Source organism: Lepisosteus platostomus, chromosome 6, assembly GCF_059453375.1.
Source record: "Lepisosteus platostomus isolate fLepPlt1 chromosome 6, fLepPlt1.hap1, whole genome shotgun sequence".
Lineage (NCBI taxonomy): Eukaryota > Metazoa > Chordata > Actinopteri > Semionotiformes > Lepisosteidae > Lepisosteus > Lepisosteus platostomus.
Genome location: NC_142616.1, coordinates 30,514,739 through 30,534,348, shown reverse-complemented (window position 1 = coordinate 30,534,348; position 19,610 = coordinate 30,514,739). Strand labels below are relative to the sequence as shown.

Sequence of the window (19,610 nt, the reverse complement as noted above, 5' to 3'; positions counted from 1 at the left end):
AGTTGAACTCCTTGGCTCAATAGCTTAGTGTGTGAGCGTGAGAAGGATTATCAGAGGAAATGATGGCCTACCTAATCCCAGGAGGTCACTCGCCTAACTCTAATTGTTCAAGCCAAGAGATATTTATGTTATTTCCATGCTATAAGCAGAATAAAAAATAGAAGGGGATAGAATTATAATCTGAAAAATCAAATGGATACACAAAGCAAAGATAAAAAAAATAAAATGTCTTAAGAATGGAATGCTCAATAATATTCCCTCAATAAACTTATAATATAATAAAACCCTTGAACCTACAGTATATATTTTTTAAAACATGTGAGGGAATTAACTTGAATTGACGCTTAAGGGAAGACATCACCAATAAAAATGCTTTAGCTCAATTCTGCACCTCACTAGTAGATCCAGGATCTATCAGAAAGTCTAAACAAACTCTGTCAGTGTCCATAATGCTTGGAGAAGGAAGAAGATTTACTCTGTTGTGTCAGTTTAGACAGAGAGCAACACAGCTGACAAGTGGAAGGCAGCAGGACAGACATACAGTACAACCAGATCTCCGAACAGACCAAGAATCTCACAATGGCTATAGCTCCCTCTAGTGGATAGCATCTCATTTAGAGGAGAAAGAAGGGAAACGCGGGTTAACACATCACTGTGAAGTCCGAAAATAAAGAAAGAACGTCCGTATGAAACAAGAATAACCTGACTAACAGGTTCGATACATCTGCATTATTTGTATCCAGGCACCAGTTGTGTTCTGAAGAGAGTTTGTACGCTGGCCAGCACTTGAAGAGTTAGCATTTCTGCACTGGTCCAGAAAGCAGCCACCTGGGGGAAAAAACTCTGTAACAGCTAATTCAACAAACCACTAAGAGCAGAGGCCACTTGAAATCTATGAATGTGTGGAATCAAACATCTGAAGGAAAATAGCTAAATTGCACCACCCCGGAATGTGTTATCATGTACATAGATACGTCTGAATCTGCATTTCGCAAGATTGACATTTGAATGCCAGGATGCCATTCTATGAAATGCCAGGTCATAGAAAGCCAGGATGTTGTACTACTGGAACTTTCCATCTATTTTTTTCCACTCAGGCTTTCAAATTCTCAATGTGATTTTCTAGTACAGAGCACAGCGATATTACAGGAAACATGATCCATTTCTAACAAAGAAGCAGAGAAGCAAGCCAATGCATTTAATGGATGCATTGATACTATGTCTCTTAAAATAAAATCAATCCCTTTGTTTAAGAACTATGTTCCGTGTAAACCTCACAATGATAAATATTCATAATAACAAATTAGTTATTAGCAATGAGCAAATAGTTTGCTTTTGAAATGAGTTATGTGTGTATAGAGTACATTTATGTTATGATGCTAAGATGTGTAGCAAAACAGACTGAACACTGAGCACAAGATACATGTAATTATTCCCATAACATAAAGATAATGTGTTTTCGTGAAGGTTATCACTGTGTGCTTCTGTTGTGTTCCAGTGGTAAGGACAGGGGAGGGCTGTCATAGACATACAAATTTAACAAAGCACAGTTAGTATTGGGGAACCCTTTTTTGCTTTCTTACTTTACTTTTGAAAAAGTAATCCATTACAGTTACAGACTACTTGTGTAAGAGATTACATTTTAAAATTGGGAATCTGAATGAAATTGCTTTTAAAGGTAATGCAATACTTTACATGGGACCTAAACACACACAACATTGATCACTCTGATGACTTAAAATGATTTATTTTGCCCAACATGTTAATTTAAAAACGCAATCCCTTATACAAGAAACTGTGAAGGATTGCTTTTTTTTAAGATAACTTTTCCTAATGTTGTGCTTGTTGTGATAAAGTGGAAACATCGCATACTATATTTACTAAAACATTAGAAAATATTAAATTTGTGAGAAACGAAACAGATTAAAATGTCAGTTTTTGTTATCAGCCTGGCTACATTAAATGCCATTTAAAACAAGTCCCTAATATAAACATTAAAGCAAGTATTATTTCATGTTTTTTATTTTTTTTTATAGTTAATGGGGTTAATATGATAATTGCTTCACATAACCTCAGTCTGGACTGGATTTCTTTTTTTTTTGCTTCATTATAAAATCTGCAGTATTTCCCTTTCGGGAAAATAGGAATATCAGGCCATTGCTGTTTAGCTAGCAAGGATATCTGAGCTCATACAGGTGTGTTTCTCTCAGTACCTGCTTTTATGATGGTTCACATTGATGTACAAGTTGGTACGTCTGTTTTCAGCAAGTCACAGCCTGATTTAAAGGAATAGCCCCTTCTCTTCTTAAAAAAAAAGAACAAGAACAGCCAAAATAATTACTCTCTTCTGCTCTGGATTAACTTGTCAGATTTTTTTCTCTTAAAAGGAGCAGCCAACCTTTCTCTGCTTTGAAGTCATGTCTGTTTTCCAAACTGTCAAAGCATATCCCACCCTGCCTTGGCTCAGGTTTCAATGTGGCGGGCCAAAAACTGCAAAGAATCATTAAGGCAAGAGGTTGATAATTATTATTGGGTGTCTTAATGCGATGGCCTGAGCGCGCAGCCTAGGGAATGAGCACCTCCTCTTGTTGCACTCCTCCACTGCTCTTTGTGGTATTCTTGCCTCATGTAGAGTGGCTACAGCTGTATGCAAAGCAGACCAGCCTTGCTACAGTAGATCCACAAGCGCAGTCCCTTTACAAGGGGTATCCTAAGACGCTCAAATAATTGCTATCCCTCACCACTACTGTAAGAACATCTGAATGAAAAGACAGAAACCCAATACCTTGCAAAACCATGGTAGAAACATTTTCCCCTTAAAACGTTTCAATCTGTTTTATTTTTTTCATTTCTTTTGCGGACGTGTACCTGTTGTGCACTTCAAACTGAATGATAAGTATGTGAATGTGTTTGTCACCAGTGAGCAATTGTTAATTTGTCCTGTATTGTCATCCTCTTTCCAGCTCTTCTTCCTCACGGGCAGTGTAGCATTTTAAACCAGTATTTTAAGATAAATGAAATAAACATTTTCTGGGGGGTCAGACTTTTAAGGATTAGCTTTCTAGCACAGACACTTTAAAACATAATATTTAAAAAAAGTGTCGTTGGTCTAACATTAAAGTATTTGATTCAGTGCTTGGCACTGTTTCTCGTATACTGTAGCAAATGGGCAATTGATCTTACAAAGGCAGCTTCTTTTCAAATTCCTACCACCCCTGAGAAGAACATGGAAGCAGAATGGCAGAAGGCAGAAACTTGAATATTTAACATGTCTTTGAACTGTGACTCCAAACAATACAAAGTATTCAATAATAGTAAAACATCATTATGCTTAAAAATCTCTGATGAATAGCTTTGGTAATTGTATTTGAGGCACTGTACAATACTCTCACTGTCCTCTGCTGGTATATTGTTGCTGAAGAGCTGCACAACAAATCAGTGCACATTAATAATTTAACAAGATTAATGCTACGCAGTCCAGGTCCACTTGAAATGCTTGAGCACCAAAGATTCGTATTCCATTACTGGGACAAAAATTGTAAGCCAGTATACCATACTGTAATCGGAAGCACGGTGCTATTATAGTTTCGATCCTTCAAGACGTTCAAGAGAAACGCAAGGTCCTCCCCACTTGATGGAATGAAATGGACCTCTGGAATGTTAATGTCACTAGTCAGCCCAATGGAGGACGATACATTTCTGAAAGTTGAAGCTTTAGCGTGTACTCTGATATTCTCTACAAGGGAATCTCTTCCATAGTCATCCTATGATGAGAGTGTGTGTTGGATTTCTGGCATCTCTTTAAACCACATGCAATCTGAAAATGATTATAAGAAATTTGGATTGCAATATAGGTGAACGATACAACAACCACAACCTTCGTTCATTTATTCAATCAAAAGTCCTGTATATCAAACCTGAAAAGAACAGCAAACTGTTTTTCCAGGTCATCTTTTCCAAAAGGCAGTGTCTTTTACTTCCAATGAGGGAGGTCTTCCTGGAAGGTTGACAAGTATTGTACCGCTTTTCTTCAGTTTTTAAAAGTGTGTTATGACAGAATGTCCCTAAACCATTCTTATTTGTCCCCTTTATGAGAAGCTTCACATAAATTGCTTTGAAAAAAAAATCTGGAACAGGACAAAACGCTCTGCATTCCTTCTTCATGAAGAAGTTAAAGTCACGTGCTGGAGTAAAATTTCCAAAGTCTGTTCTTCTTCAGAGATCAGAGGGGCATGAGGATGAACAGATGGAGACATGGCCTCACGTTTTATGATTTACAGTTTCACTTGAAGATAAGTATTATGGCTTGCTCTAACAGGACCTTAGCTCTGTGCTTCTGGGGTGCTCTGCTCAGCTTCTGTCTGGAGTGATGAAGACTGAAATATTAATCAGAACTTTTATAGGTCCAAATATTATATTTGATTAGCTGCATACAAAACTGAACAAGAAAGATATACAGTAAGTCAGGGGTGATAAAAGCCAAACCCCTACAGAACCTGTCTGCACTCACTTTTGTCTTCTTGAGCACAACTGGATAGGTAACCTGCTGTGCTACCTCATGCCTACCCTTCCCTTAGGAGCCTTGCCTTTACAGAGGAAAAAGCTGGTACTGTATATTAATCCTTTGTATCAATTTAAATATTCTCAAACACACTCTGAAACCAGAACAGGGGGCAGGAGCTCTTCCATTTGTATTGAATGGATAAAAGTATCTACCGTTAATAGAGGTAAAAGCAAATCAAAAGGAAGATTTTTTGCTTTCTGCTCCTTCACATGTAATTGACTGAAAAAACATGCAATCTGACATTCTATTTATTAAATCAGCCACTGTTAATTAATCCTCTCCCCTCCACAGAGTACAATGTAATCACAATAAACCATCTGGTCTTCATATGCTTCTGTATCTATCAAAACAATATATCCAATTCTATTAATTATCGTACTTATCAATTCTAATTACTTAAAAAAACCTGTCATGTTAAACACTAAACCATCTGTCTTCCAGGAACAGATACCTTCAGTTCAACAGGAATCCATTTGTCTCTGAGTAAGTAACCAGTGGAACAGTCAGGTCCTGTTAAAGAGATCACAAGGTCCATTTCACAAGGAGTTAATATGGTTTGTATCTGAAGTAACACTGTTATAATAATTTCCTTTCTACCCATAAGGGTGTTTGATATCTCTCTGCAAACATGTGCACTGTATACAAGATCATCTGAGTTCCATTCATCAAAGCAGTAGACAGGTTTTCTTTTATGCCATTATTTATGTTTTGTTGCTGATGGTCATGCGACCCATTACCTTAAGTCCTGGAATATTCACCTGCAAAAAGCTGGTAATAATTCTCACTACTGTTATACAAGTACTTGAATACCACAGATTTTAGTACAGCATTATCACGTAGCTTTTAGCTTAAAATACTCACTGTATTCCTGAAAACTCTTGTAATTCCCTCTTCCAGTCGAATACAGGAACAGTACTGACACTATTATTCAAGACGTTTTTGACCACTAAGTAAATAAAATGAAATAGTTGAGAGCATTACAAGCCATTTACACTTTTAGTAATAAGATACGACAGATGTGGAGCCTCTATCATCTTAATGGTGCCCACAAGAATTTTTCCACGTAATAGTGCAAAGTACAGTGCTAGATACCATAGACATACAGTACAGTAGATGAAATACAAGCAAATTCGAATTTAATAAACATTTAAAAAATATTAATCATTTTTTCCCAATAAGATTAGAAGGCCTTGAGAACTGGGTTCTTTTGGCTTCTGAGATTTGATTTGCCTCCACTATGGGGTTATTAACTCATATACTGTATATTCAAATGTAGTTTGGAAGTGTGCCCAACTAAAAATAGGCAATTTCAAGACTTATATAAATATCATTTAAAATCTAGGGAGACTAAATCTTTGTTTTTTTAAAATACATTTACATTGGACCAAACCCCTTCTTGTTAAGCCACCTGGAGAGAGTGAATCACTGGGACAGTGAACTCCTCCTCTCGACTCTTCTGGTCCCACAGATCACACTTAAAAGGAGGACAGAAGGGACTGTAATCTCAGTGGCTGCTGGCAGCCCAATACCATTCTGTTTGTACTGTATGTGGGCTGCTTAACCAAACACAGATGGGTGCTCACGCCAGACAAGAACAGATACAGTGCCTTGCGAAAGTATTCGGCCCCCTTGAACTTTTCAACCTTTTGCCACATTTCAGGCTTCAAACATAAAGATATAAATTTTTTATTTTATGTGAAGAATCACCAACAAGTGGGACACAATTGTGAAGTGGAACGAAATCTATTGGATTTTTGAAACTTTTTTAACTAATAAAAAAATGAAAAGTGGGGCGTGCAAAATTATTCGGCCCCCTTGCGTTAATACTTTGTAGAGCCACCTTTTGCTGCGATTACAGCTGCAAGTCGCTTGGGGTATGTCTCTATCAGTTTTGCACATCGAGAGACTGAAATTCTTGCCCATTCTTCCTTGCAAAACAGCTCGAGCTCAGTGAGGTTGGATGGAGAGCGTTTGTGAACAGCAGTTTTCAGCTCTTTCCACAGATTCTCGATTGGATTCAGGTCTGGACTTTGACTTGGCCATTCAAACACCTGGATACGTTTATTTGTGAACCATTCCTTTGTAGATTTTGCTGTATGTTTGGGATCATTGTCTTGTTGGAAGATAAATCTCCGTCCCAGTTTCAGGTTTTTTGCAGACTCCAACAGGTTTTCATCCAGAATGGTCCTGTATTTGGCTGCATCCATCTTCCCCTCAATTTTAACCATCTTCCCTGTCCCTGCTGAAGAAAAGCAGGCCCAAACCATGATGCTGCCACCACCATGTTTGACAGTGGGGATGGTGTGTTGAGGGTGATGAGCTGTGTTGCTTTTACGCCAAACATATCGTTTTGCATTGTGGCCAAAAAGTTCGATTTTGGTTTCATCTGACCAGAGCACCTTCTTCCACATGTTTGGGGTGTCTCCCAGGTGGCTTGTGGCAAACTTTAGACGAGACTTTTTATGGATATCTTTGAGAAATGGCTTTCTTCTTGCCACTCTTCCATAAAGGCCAGATTTGTGCAGTGTAAGACTGATTGTTGTCCTATGGACAGACTCTCCCACCTCAGCTGTAGTTCTCTGCAGTTCATCCAGAGTGATCATGGGCCTCTTGGCTGCATCTCTGATCAGTCTTCTCCTTGTCTGAGCTGAAAGTTTAGAGGGACGGCCAGGTCTTGGTAGATTTGCAGTGGTCTGATACTCCTTCCATTTCAAGATGATCGCTTGCACAGTGCTCCTTGGGATGTTTGAAGCTTGGGAAATCTTTTTGTATCCAAATCCGGCTTTAAACTTCTCCACAACAGTATTACGGACCTGCCTGGTGTGTTCCTTGGTCTTCATGATGCTCTCTGCGCTTTCAACAGAACCTTGAGACTATCACAGAGCAGGTGCATTTATACAGAGACTTGATTACACACAGGTGGATTCTATTTATCACCATCAGTCATTTAGGACAACATTGGATCATTCAGAGATCCTCGCTGAACTTCTGGAGTGAGTTTGCTGCACTGAAAGTAAAGGGGCCGAATAATTTTGCACGCCCCACTTTTCATTTTTTTATTAGTTAAAAAAGTTTCAAAAATCCAATAGATTTCGTTCCACTTCACAATTGTGTCCCACTTGTTGGTGATTCTTCACATAAAATAAAAAATTTATATCTTTATGTTTGAAGCCTGAAATGTGGCAAAAGGTTGAAAAGTTCAAGGGGGCCGAATACTTTCGCAAGGCACTGTATCTCAGTTACATGTCATTATGCAGAGTGTCTTAAACTTGCTCTTTGAAATGGTACCTTGAAACAAGAAAAAAGTCAAATCTCTTGTCTAAAACAGTGGTGCCCTGACCACAGAATCCTGATGCAGCCTTTCTATACTGTAGGCTGAATTCTTCAAACTGTGGATTTGATCACTTCTTTAAAAATAGCCAGGTTTGGCATAAATTGTGCGGTTTTTAAAGAAAGTGGCTTTCAATTTCTTATGTTGAATAAATCTGGATTAAATTATAATTCAATTGTAAAAGATTTTCAATTGTGATGCCTCTTTGGAATCTACAAAATAATATTCAGAGATTAATACAGTACATCTCTATATTATTTTTTGATAGGCATACAGATACATTTCAGCAGTAATATAGAGCCACTATAATATAGTATAAATCCTCTTTCTGATAATCGCATAGAATTTATTTTCTATGGGTTTCAAAGAACCAGTTGTCATTATCAGCAAAACAGCAGGTGGTAAAAGCCTGAAAATGTAACCAGGTTATTGCTGTCAGGTAACGAAAGCCAGGACATTTACACTATAAGATGCAGCCCACTATGATAAGTTAAAACCTTACATTTTCAAATGCTAACTATAGCAATAAAGAAGACATCACCAATTCAAGAGCTACACGTAGATCGGGGGAGTGCCTCCCCTTCTTGTAGAGATCTGGGGCTGAGTGATTGTCAGGCACTAACCTGACATTCAGACACTATTCTAAAACATTTCCTAGAGCAATGTAATACAATGTCCTTCCCAGTAAAGAAGCATTTGGGAATTTACAGATTTCCACCCATCTGTATTATCTCTACTAACAAAACCCTGCTCCCACCTTTTGAAAAAGTACTTTTTCAGTGTCAAAACTGATACGTTTTTACATTTTCTTTCTCCCAGATTTGAACTGCACAGTGCAGATTTCATGTCTCTTCTGTACTCCACCATGAATGTCATGCACAGAGACCTGTTTTCAACTCGGAATCAGCTGAATATCAGAGGAGCTGCTTAAAGTTGCCAATTGGCTCTAGATCAACTGGACTTCTTCAGCCATGGCTGGTTTTCACCTTGACTCTCAGCAAAAACACAGAAGTTGAACAATATACGTTTGCTAAATGGAAGCTAGTGCTTAATCTGTGATAGGCACTATTAAAACAATTATTACTAATGTAGTCACCACAAAATAATAAATTGCTCTTATCTTACAATTATCCACATTGCAAATTTGGCCTCTATTAATTCATACATCTTTCTAATTTGTACTTTGGAAAAAGTGAGCAACAGCTGTTCTGACCGGCTGATCAGTCTTTGATTGACAGTAAGAAATAATTCAGCAATGTGATTCTGCTTATTTTACAAGTTAGTTTCAGTCTAGAAGGAACACGTGAGGCCTGTCCTGCCTCAATGTTTCTGGTTGAGTTAGGGCCAGTTGGCAACGTAGGAGCTGCTGAGTGTTCATCACAGTACTCCACTACCTGGTTTCGATGAGACCTTTCTTCACTAAGGATAGCTTTGTGGTGATGAGACACTTGATTCCAAAAAACATTTCTATGCTAATCTGCAGAAACTCCTGCCCTCTGTTATGAATTTGAAAATCCACCCCCTCCCACGGTCTGTTAGCTGTGGCATGCTGATGCAGTTCTGTATTATATTGGCTTCTAAGTACAAAGAATGTCATGCTGTTAATTGCTCACTGGAAGACATCATTTCAACTGCACATACGATTGCAGCTCTGCTGAGCATGATGACATTCTGGTTTGTGTTCTTTCAGGCAACTCAGATTATGTAAGCCTTGTGGTGTTCTTAAATTAGATGTAGCTGCTTTTTTCCCCAGAAAATATCTGCTTGTGCAGGGTTTAGCAAGAGGTCTGTGGTCTTGTTGGTAAACATGTGAGAGATGTGAGCTGAATTGGTTTTGAAAGCTGAAGCCTCTGTGTCAATAGGGAGTGTGTTCTACAGCCAGGCCTGAGAGAGAGGGCCTCGTTCCTCCTGGCTGGCATCTCTACAGTTTTCAATTTACCCCAGCTCCATCCTTTTATATTTACATTCTACAACTGCCACTTTCGGACAGGGCTTGAGAAGGAAACAGACCTCTCACTCTTTCTACATACACCTACACCCTGAAGATAAATATGAAAGAGGTGCCCTACACCTTGAAATCTCTGCAAGAGAGTAGAAAAACCTCAGTGTGTACATTTTGATCAATGAAGCGTATTGTCTTCTGAGCACTAGCTACAGGATACATTTGTTCAGTCTCTTATCAAAGGGCAAACTTGGATCGGTTCCAAAGCACTCAATTTATTCGAATAAAATTAATCTGTCTTGTTTTGTTACATAATGTAAATGGAAGCTGCCCTTCTAATCTGCCACTTGACCTTTTCTTTCAGTGTAACTAATAAAGGAGGAATGGTTACCATTGCAGCTTCATAGTAGTGGGGCCCAGGGTTCAGTTCTTGGGGTGCAGGGTGCTGTCTGTATGGATTTTGTTGTTCTCGTCGTCTTCACATGGGATTCTTCTGGGTGCTCTGGTTTCCCCCCACAATCCAACGACATACTGGTACTGTAAGTTAACTGGCTTCTGGAAAAATAAGCCCTGGTGTGAGTGTGTGTTTGTATCTGTGTGTGCCCGGTAATGGACTGGCATCCTGTGCAGGGTGTACCCTTCCTTGTGCCTGTTGCTTGCCAGGATAGGCACTGGCTCCCCCACAACCCGGTATTGGATAAACTTACACAATGGATAGAAATAACTAGTAAGACTGCCAGTGCTAATCAAAGGATTTTTTTATAATACTCTTATCCATACGCCCTGACTTTATATACAGTAGGATGCCATTTGCTATATTACTTCAAGTGATAAACCTAGTGGTTAAGATTGAAACTGCAAGTGAGTAATCTTAACATTTTCATAGGGAACCTCTACCATTTTCCACATTTTATCATCAGACTTACCAGTATGTGTCTTGAGAACAGCACAGTGATGTGAACATTAGCACTCCTGCCTCACAGGTCTTTTGGCCTGGTTTGGACTACAGACTAGTGCACCCTGTGTGAATAGCTTGCATCCACCTGGGTTTTATCTGGAGGTTCTGGTTTTCTCCTACTGTACCTCTCAGAGACATGCTGACAATGAATTGTCCAAGTGTATGCGTGCCCTGTGATGGACTGGCATCCCCCCCAAGGTACAGTCCTGCCTTGTGCTCTATGTATCTGTAATACATAAAGATTGGCTCGAGCCTCATCAAAAATACGCAGCTTTCTAATAATAGACAACTTGTTGCCTTAGCAAACAAATACAGTACAAAACCAATACGTAAAACACCCCACCAATAAAAATAAGAAAATGATGTTTTTCAGAATTTTCTCCAAACTGGCACCAACTATTAAGAAGCTAGTTCTCGTGGAAGTAAATAATTATAGAGATGGAAAAAAAGTCCTTTCCGTGTCCAGTTTCCAATGTTTGCCTGAGTGGCCTTTATTTCTTTCCTTATTAAAAGCCTACACTGTTTGTGTTTTAAAATTACTGCCTGAGGGTCAGAGTTCCCCCTGGTGGCAGGGGTAAGAGCAATAACTCATCCCCTGCACCATGATTTCTTACTCCTGGCCTGGCCAGACAGCGCTGGAGCTGGCCCGACAGTGGGGTATGGAGCTCAGAGCTGCACGCTATGCCTGGGACAACAAGCCAAGCTGCATTTTTAACCTTAGAGTCATTCTGTGCCTCTGCGGAAAGCCTTGGCTTTTCAGACTGCAGAATGTCCCCATTTCACCTGCAGCTGCACAGCTAAATGAGGAAGACGAGCACAATCAATATGCTGGATGAGAAGGTCATTGAGGAGGGACAATGAGGGCTGCTGGGTGATTTCCTGACGGAATGGTGGGGGAACTAATCTGAATTCTGAATTCTGAATCAGGATCTGGAGGGATTAGAAACAATGGATCAATGGCATAGAGATCAGTCTGAATTCTAGATGGGGATGATGGCAAAGGTGCCAGCTTGCTGTTATGATCATTCCTGGCATCCTGAAACTATAAGCAGACAGTACAAAATCTGGTTTCCTATCGAAATTTCATTCAGCTAGCAGTTTAGGAGCAATTCAAATTGTAGCCGGCACTGAAACTCATTTGACTTGGTTTGAAGGCTAGTAAATGCCCTGTGGTCCCAGTTTGACTAAGTCCTCTTCGCATTATAGGATCAAATAGTTCAACAAGGTTGAATGTGGACAGAATATAACATGCATCCAAATTGTTTTCTGAGCAAATGATTAAGAAATTTTAGCTTCAACTGTATGTCAAACTATAGTATGTTCATTATGGGGAGTATGTTAGAACTGAAGCTAGTGTTAGGCTTACAGTTCCCCTTGAACCTAGGCTTCTGACAATGCTTCACCTACTGTACATTTTGAAGTGGAATACAAACATACAGTATTATCAGTGATGCTCTGTACTTACGCGCAAATTTTGAGGCAGGCTACAGTTGGCAATATAATCAGTATAAGGTTTTCTATTGAGCAGAAGCCTATGTTCTGCTAGTGCAAAATGTTTAAGATAAGCTTGAGCCTTCTATCACATTATCTTAGTTAAGCCATGAGGAAAACAACCATAAACCTCATTGAAGTCAAAGCTTTTCGGTTTGTCTACCCTAACCAGGGACTTTTTGTAGTCATAACCATAACCATTATAAATTAAGGTTGAAGCCTTAACTGTAAAAAGAGGAAGGGAGATGGAATTAGAAATCCAAGGAAATGAGAGTCACATTGCTGGGAAGGACAGAGCGAGACAGAAGGACGACTGGATGAGTGGGATGGGGAAAGGAAAAGAGAATGAATGAACGAGAGTGTTGGGGGACAGAAGGAATGCACACCTTGTACGTTATCAGCTCTGGTATGCTGCTCTCATAAATTCTTCAGAAGAGCACATGTGTCAGGTGATTACAATCAAATGAAGATTCATGATCTGGAATGCCAGATCTCCTTTAGGAAGATAGAGAACAGACCTCATGGACAGCTCCCACTTTCTGCTAACAGCACCCCATGGACAAGACTATGGGCAAGGCCAGGGTTAGGTCAGACAGCAGCAAAAAGAATAAGGGTGCAAGATAGGCCAACTTCCTGTAATATACCATACTCTGAGAAGCATGACATAGCTAGCTAACAGCTTTTCAGTGACAAGTCAAGAAAATTAAGTGTGGAATTTCCCAGATATACAGCTACTGTACTTCTTCATGCATTCCCCAGCAACATTTCATACCATTCTTTCACAGAATCCATAAGAGTCACAGATTAGGGTTTATAATCACAAGGCAGTTATACCAGCTTCAATTTCAAAAACACCAGGGAGAGCCTGAAAAAAACAACATTGGATAGTATTGGCAGGTCTGCAATAAACAGTACTGCTGGTCTCAACATTTTACAACTAGTTCATAAACGATAAGAAAAAAAGTGTTTAATAATAATATTCTTGCTTTGTCATTTTTTTCTCCATTTTCATTTTTCTTCCTGTATTTATTTCTTTTTTTGCTCTGCCAGGGTGGATTTCACTGTTTCCAGCGGGACTGAGGCTCTGGCTGCTAGAATCTCTCTTATTAATTTCACAACAGGGTCCCAAGACCTGTGTAGTTTAAGAAAGTCTGTGATCTGGGGAGCTGAGGCCTGTGTCACAGCAGGACTGACAGGAGCTGAAAGGGAGTTGGGAAGAAGGAGAAGGAAAAGGAATTTAAAGCTTTTGGAGTGTTGTGTGTGTTCTTAAGATTGTTTCACAGGCCAACAAAGATAAATGTTGGAAAGTTGGAATTTATGGAGTGTAAATACCAACTACATTTCAACACTCATTCTGGCTGCCAGGGCTAAACCAAAGCGGCAACCTTCAGTTCCACTTTCTTGGCCCACAAGTCATTTGGCACAGAGCATTTCAACAAAGGCCAGCTGTCAGCCATGTTCCCTAGCACGGCTCCACTATACAAATCCACACGGAGTTACTCCTACCCTATTTTCCTATAGTGTGTTAATGCAGCGGTTTTCCTATTGTCCTAGAGTATGTTTGTCCAGAGGTGTCTGATAGATTACTTTATAACTATGCAAACAGATCAAAATTGACTGACATCTATATGCAATGACATTAAAAATTGAAACAACCGCAGCGTATACAGTACATGCTCTTCTATTGCATAACAGTGCAATTTTTCTCAGAATTATTTACAATTCTATTTATAAAGTGATTTTTTTTTGTTTTAAAGGATCTCAAAACTTTGAACATGTATGAGGTAACCCATCTCATTCACCATGGACTGCTAGGCATGTTGAAATGAATGGTCGTTAGAAAAAAATTAAATAGATAAATAATTTTCCAAAGGCAGAAAAACATCATGTACTAGGAACCTTCACATGATGTTTTGCGAAACTATTTTAAACACACACCCCCCCCCCCCCCCGTAACTCTGCTCAGGGCTATGACAGGGCAGTGAATGTGGGGTTACCTTAATCTAATCTAGACTGAACAATGTTATAAAGCACTAAAAAATTCTTCACCTTTAACTTCACTGTTACTTTGATTTCTTATTCCATTTTATGTCGTTTTTTATTCCATCTTGATGGTGATGATCTTTTTAACCCATGTGGAAAAAGAAAAAAGAGAAGATGACACCAGGCCACCATTTCCAAACATGTCTGCTTATCTTAGGCCTGGAATCCCATTACCAATATCGCATTCACCACTGGTAAACGAGAAGGTGTAATTTTAATTTCTAATTTATTAAGCTATTTTCTGAGATTTTAAAACCAGACTGAAGAGATACCTACTAAATGACAATAACAGAAAAATAAGAAATTTAAATAACTATACAGTATATGAAGTTGACAAAGTTTTTTTACTTTGGTACTGTTTTTTTTTTCAAAGTGTGGGGGGACATAAAATTAAAAATGCTATCAGAATGTTAGACTATACAGTGAAAAGTGTAGAGTATTTAAATAAAGCAATGTTAACATTCTTAACCAGGCTTCTTTCAAGAAATGCCTGGATGAGATCCTTAGAACAATTACCGTACTGTACCTAGTAAGTGACAAATGGGACAGACTGTCACAATGACGTCCTCTTCATTTGAACCATTCTTATGTTCATTATGTGGACTTGTATTTGCAAAATGGTGAAGAATCTAGATTAGATTGGGGTGTTTTTCAAACAGTACATTCTACGGCAGACTTTGAAAAGGGAGAAATGAACACACTTTGAATGGGGATGTTAACCACATTGATAACACAGTTCCTTTTCAAAAGCAAGGAGACAGCCAACAGAACTTAAGAATATATGATGTGTGAATGTTTAAAGCTCTTTCCAAGTTCACTGCAAAAGCAATGTCATGAGCTGAAGGTTTGGAAATGGATAGTGAGGCTTTGTCTAAGTTTCCTCTGCTCAAGAATACTGTTTGAATGCTGGATGGCATTGAGCTAAGGCTCCACAAGCTGTGACCAGGATTATCTGAGCTTTGCTCTGCCCAAGCACTGACCTTGTACTGTTTGCAAACATCTAGCACAAAAGGTCTTTTATCAGCTGATGTGGTCAGAGCCTGCTGCTCACAAAAACAATTGAAATGTCAGGATTAGCTTTTTCCAAATCGCTTAGTGTTTTTCCCTCCCGTTAATCGGTTCTTTGTGTTTCCCAGTGTTGCACAGCACAGCTTGTTATTCTCAGACTCCCCTAGTGGCAGCTCACTTCCAAACACACAACATAGATTTCTGAACCTTTAAACACACTTTAAAGAACATAAAGGCACGGCTTAGTTTAAGAGAAAATGAAATAATTTAGAGAGAAAACTACATCTGAGGAAAACCGAATGTCCTAACCTCTTATAACAAATTGCAGATTTTTTTTCAGAACTCGGAAAACAATATTCTCTGGCATAAATCCTGATTATCCAAGTCATTTAAATTAATGTAGTATTGTTCTAAATTACCACAATTACCACCGTGGTTATTGCAACTTTAAGATGGCTTCTAACATTTGTTGGAGAACTTTCAGATGCTTTTCAATACTGCACAGTTGTCATCTGAAGAGACTGCAATGAGAAAAAAAAATTATAACTCAAAACAAAAATAATGCAGTAGTCACAACCACTTTTGATATACAAAATGTACACACTTAAAAGCAATCGTTAATTTTCCTTTTGTATGAAGTTATGAATATTACAAAGGAATTCTTGACTTTTAAGATAATGATAATGTTATACTTGTCAAGATAATGACAAATGGATGATAAAAAATTCTTTCCTACAGATGGATTGAACATTTTCAGCTAGTTTTTCTGTCTAGTTTGTTTCTACAGCTCTCCAAACTAATCCTTTCTGAAAAACAGCAGAAGAGCTGCTCCCATGCCTAACTGCAGTCTCAGTGATGGCAGAATCCAGAAACCTGATTGGCTGAGAGTTTGGGCTTACCAATGTCACTGTTCCACAATGAAGCTTCAGATCTGGGGTGCAAGGTCAGAGATAACTATTTCTGCTTAAAACAGGATGTTATTTTTTTTTTAAAGAATACAGTCAGTTCAGTCCAAAGCCAAAGTAAAATTAGTTTTGTACTGTATGCCAGATTTTGGCGATTTCAACCAAATTAGCCCCGTACTGCGTCTTGTGTTTATTCCCTGCTCTCTACAAGGCAGCATACAATCTCCATCTACACTGTCAGTGCTTGAGTATGGCATCTAATGCAAAGCTACTGTACAAGAAACTATAAATATAATTCTGGAAGGCATCTCATTTTTAATTCCTTGCAGGGCCTATCAAGAAAATAAAGCATATACAGTAACTGGGCTGCAGGCCACTTTTCTGGCACCCTGGAGTTTTATTTTGAAGAACCACCCAATATTCTTTCAATGCAATACTGTGCCATTCTGACAACATCTCCATTCTCCAGCTGTACTGCCCAACAATTATGCTAAAAGAGAATAGAGAATGGTGCCGCTGGAGATCAAGACAGTGCTGGATAAGTCCTGAGGAACAGTTAGCACTAAATGCAAGTTTTCTCACAAAACGTTGAGAATCCATATATAATGCCGTATATTATATAGTACTGCACATGAAAACCGGACAATGGTTTCACTTGAGCTATAAAGTGTTGCTCCAAGTATTATTGACATTTCATCAGCTTCGTGAGCTTCTCAGCTCTTACCATGAATAGTGAACGGCAGGAGCCTTTTTTATGACAAGAACAAAATTATAACTCTGTTTATATAAATCATTATTTTAGTTAATCACTTAATTCATCCAGAATTAAAAAAAGGTGTGTTACTGTACTGTATATCCTTCGAACTTTAACACTTGGGAAAATGTTTTTGGAATCTTGTACAACATTGCTGGACAAAATTCAATTTATATAGGTCAGCAGTAGTTAGACTGTAACAACAACAAACTATATCTGACGTTCTTTGAAAGGAGGGTGGAAAGTATTATCTTTTTCAACTCTTTAAGAAAATGGGCTTCAACAAGCCCGAGAAGAGTGCAAATAAATCTTTTTTTGATTCAGAAAGCATACTGGGTGAACTTTAAAAAGCACATTTTAGTCAACCGACAGCAATGTCTGTCACTTTAGCAAATTCAACAGTCTAAAACTTTTGCTGCTAATGGGATTTTCATCACCTTGTAAACCATGTGACTCAACTTCACTCAAAGAGATTAAGGTCCAGTGATGATTAAGGCTCTGATTATTGATTTCTGTGGGTGCAAAGGTTGAACAGCTTTATCAATCAGTAATGGCTAAACTGACACAATCTGCGCAGTAAATAGCAGAAATACATGGGTGTTTTTACTTCAGAGAGAAACTAACGATTAGATCACTGTTTTTAACACTCGTAAATTAGCTGGAGATATGTAGATCGGACAGGTTCCTTCCACTGAAGTCTCTCCTAGAAAAAATTGTAATCAACAAACGTTTGCTTTGTGCAACTGTTGACAATAATGGATCACAAAAGGTAAGAACTTCCATCATAATGAATCCTCAGATCCTGAAATGGGAGAATAATGATGATCCATGACCAAGGTATGGATTACATCCACCCACCTATCAGCAGAGAGCTGCTTATTCCTGGTAAAGGTCGTGACAACCTGGTGCTAACCTGGAAACACTAGGAGCAATGCAGGACTACACCTGGGATGAGACTCCAGTCCATTGCAGTGCATGCAGACACGCACATGCACATGGGACAATGAAAGACAGGAGGAGGACTAAAAGTCTTCTGTCCTGAACCAAACCTGGGACATAGAATCAGTGTGATAACAGTGTTAAGTGCCATTCCACTATACTGCTTACTAAATTATTATACATACATTCAATCTTTTCTTTTATACCACAAGCATTAATTATTATTAGAGCGAATACCCAAATTATTGTGGTTCCTCTTATTCTCACTTAATTTAAATCAGACTATTTATTTTGTTTGATGTGAAACTCTCTATTGTTATATAATCAGACGACTTCCTTTTGAATGTGATTTGAAACCTGTCAGCAGCAGGTCGGGTCTCCATCCCCGAGACTTATTTCCTCATTAATGTTCTGTTGATCCTGTCTCTCGGTAAAGTAATGCTGTCGATCTAAGATATGCTCAGGGTTGTTGATATAAAATATTTGGTACAGAAAGCGAGAATTTGAGGATAATGACCTTCATCCATTTTCTAATCTCTTCATCAAGTTTAGGTTTGTGGGGGAGCTGCTGCCTAGCCTAGCAAGCAACAGGTGCAAGGCAGAGTACACAATGGCACAAACTACTGTAAAGAGAAACACTTCCATATGGCAGCCAACCAGAAATGGCTCCCATTTCCCAATATATCAGTAAACTCACACCAAACTGGCAATCAATTCAAATCTTTGAGGTTAACCCAAAGAGCTAAACAAAACTTAATCAACCTATCTCAGTCAAATTCCTACTCAATATACATCTCAATAGTTCCCAGCCATCAAATAGACAAGGTCTTCTTCAGCATTAAATACATCTGACAGGTTTCTGTTTAAACAGCTAAGTTAATCACAGGTCATTACAGAAAATCATCCCCTCCATTTAAACATTCCCCTCCACATTAAACTGCAGCACGCTCTCCCCATTTCAGAGAACTACATACAGTACTATGGCGATTTCAAAAACCACTTCCCCCAGAATTTGCAATTATCATTCATTTTGAAAAAAACAAAAGCCATATGATCGCTGCTGCATGTTAGTTTTCTGTGTGCGAGAAGACATTCCTGGGGAAACTAGATTAAGAGATACTAGTGGTTGCAGGGGGCGCGCCAGTGGAAACCCCACTAAATGGGGGAGGCTGCCGGAGCAGCTTGTGAATTAAAGGCACATCCTGCAGTGTGCTGCCACGTACCAGTGCACCCTGCTGCCAGGGCCCTGCTCGCCACAGCCTGGGCCCCACTGCTGCGACTGGGACTGACAGAAAGAGACAGGGAGGGAGACGGGCTCTATTCAAACCTAGGCATCCAATTAGCATTTCTCATACAGCGCGGCCAGGACACACGGCCACCTGTAGTCGCTCTGTCAATGCTCGGCAACCTTTTCATTCCAACTTTCTTACTTTCAAGAGAGGGCAAAGGAAGAAAGACTTAAAGGGAAAGAAGATGATATGTGTGGAGAATATTTGATGGGGGTGGGGGTGGGAGAAAAGGGGAGAGAGAGAGAGAGAAAGAGAAAAGGACAGCGCAGCTCACAAGCATTGTGTTCCAGGAGAGTCTGTGACTGACTCAAGGAGTGGGACTGGGGGGAAGGGGTGTGTTCAGCAGGAAAGAAGCCCTGCCTTCTAGAACACGATTGGCTTCAGCC

The 19,610-nt window shown here is 39.2% G+C and overlaps 1 protein-coding gene across 3 annotated transcripts in view; it reads right to left on the bottom strand.

The window, feature by feature from the left end:
- Positions 1-19,610, bottom strand: part of golga7bb (golgin A7 family, member Bb) — a 79,270-nt gene that overhangs the window by 38,653 nt on the left and 21,007 nt on the right. The gene's annotated exons all lie outside the window — the stretch shown is intronic.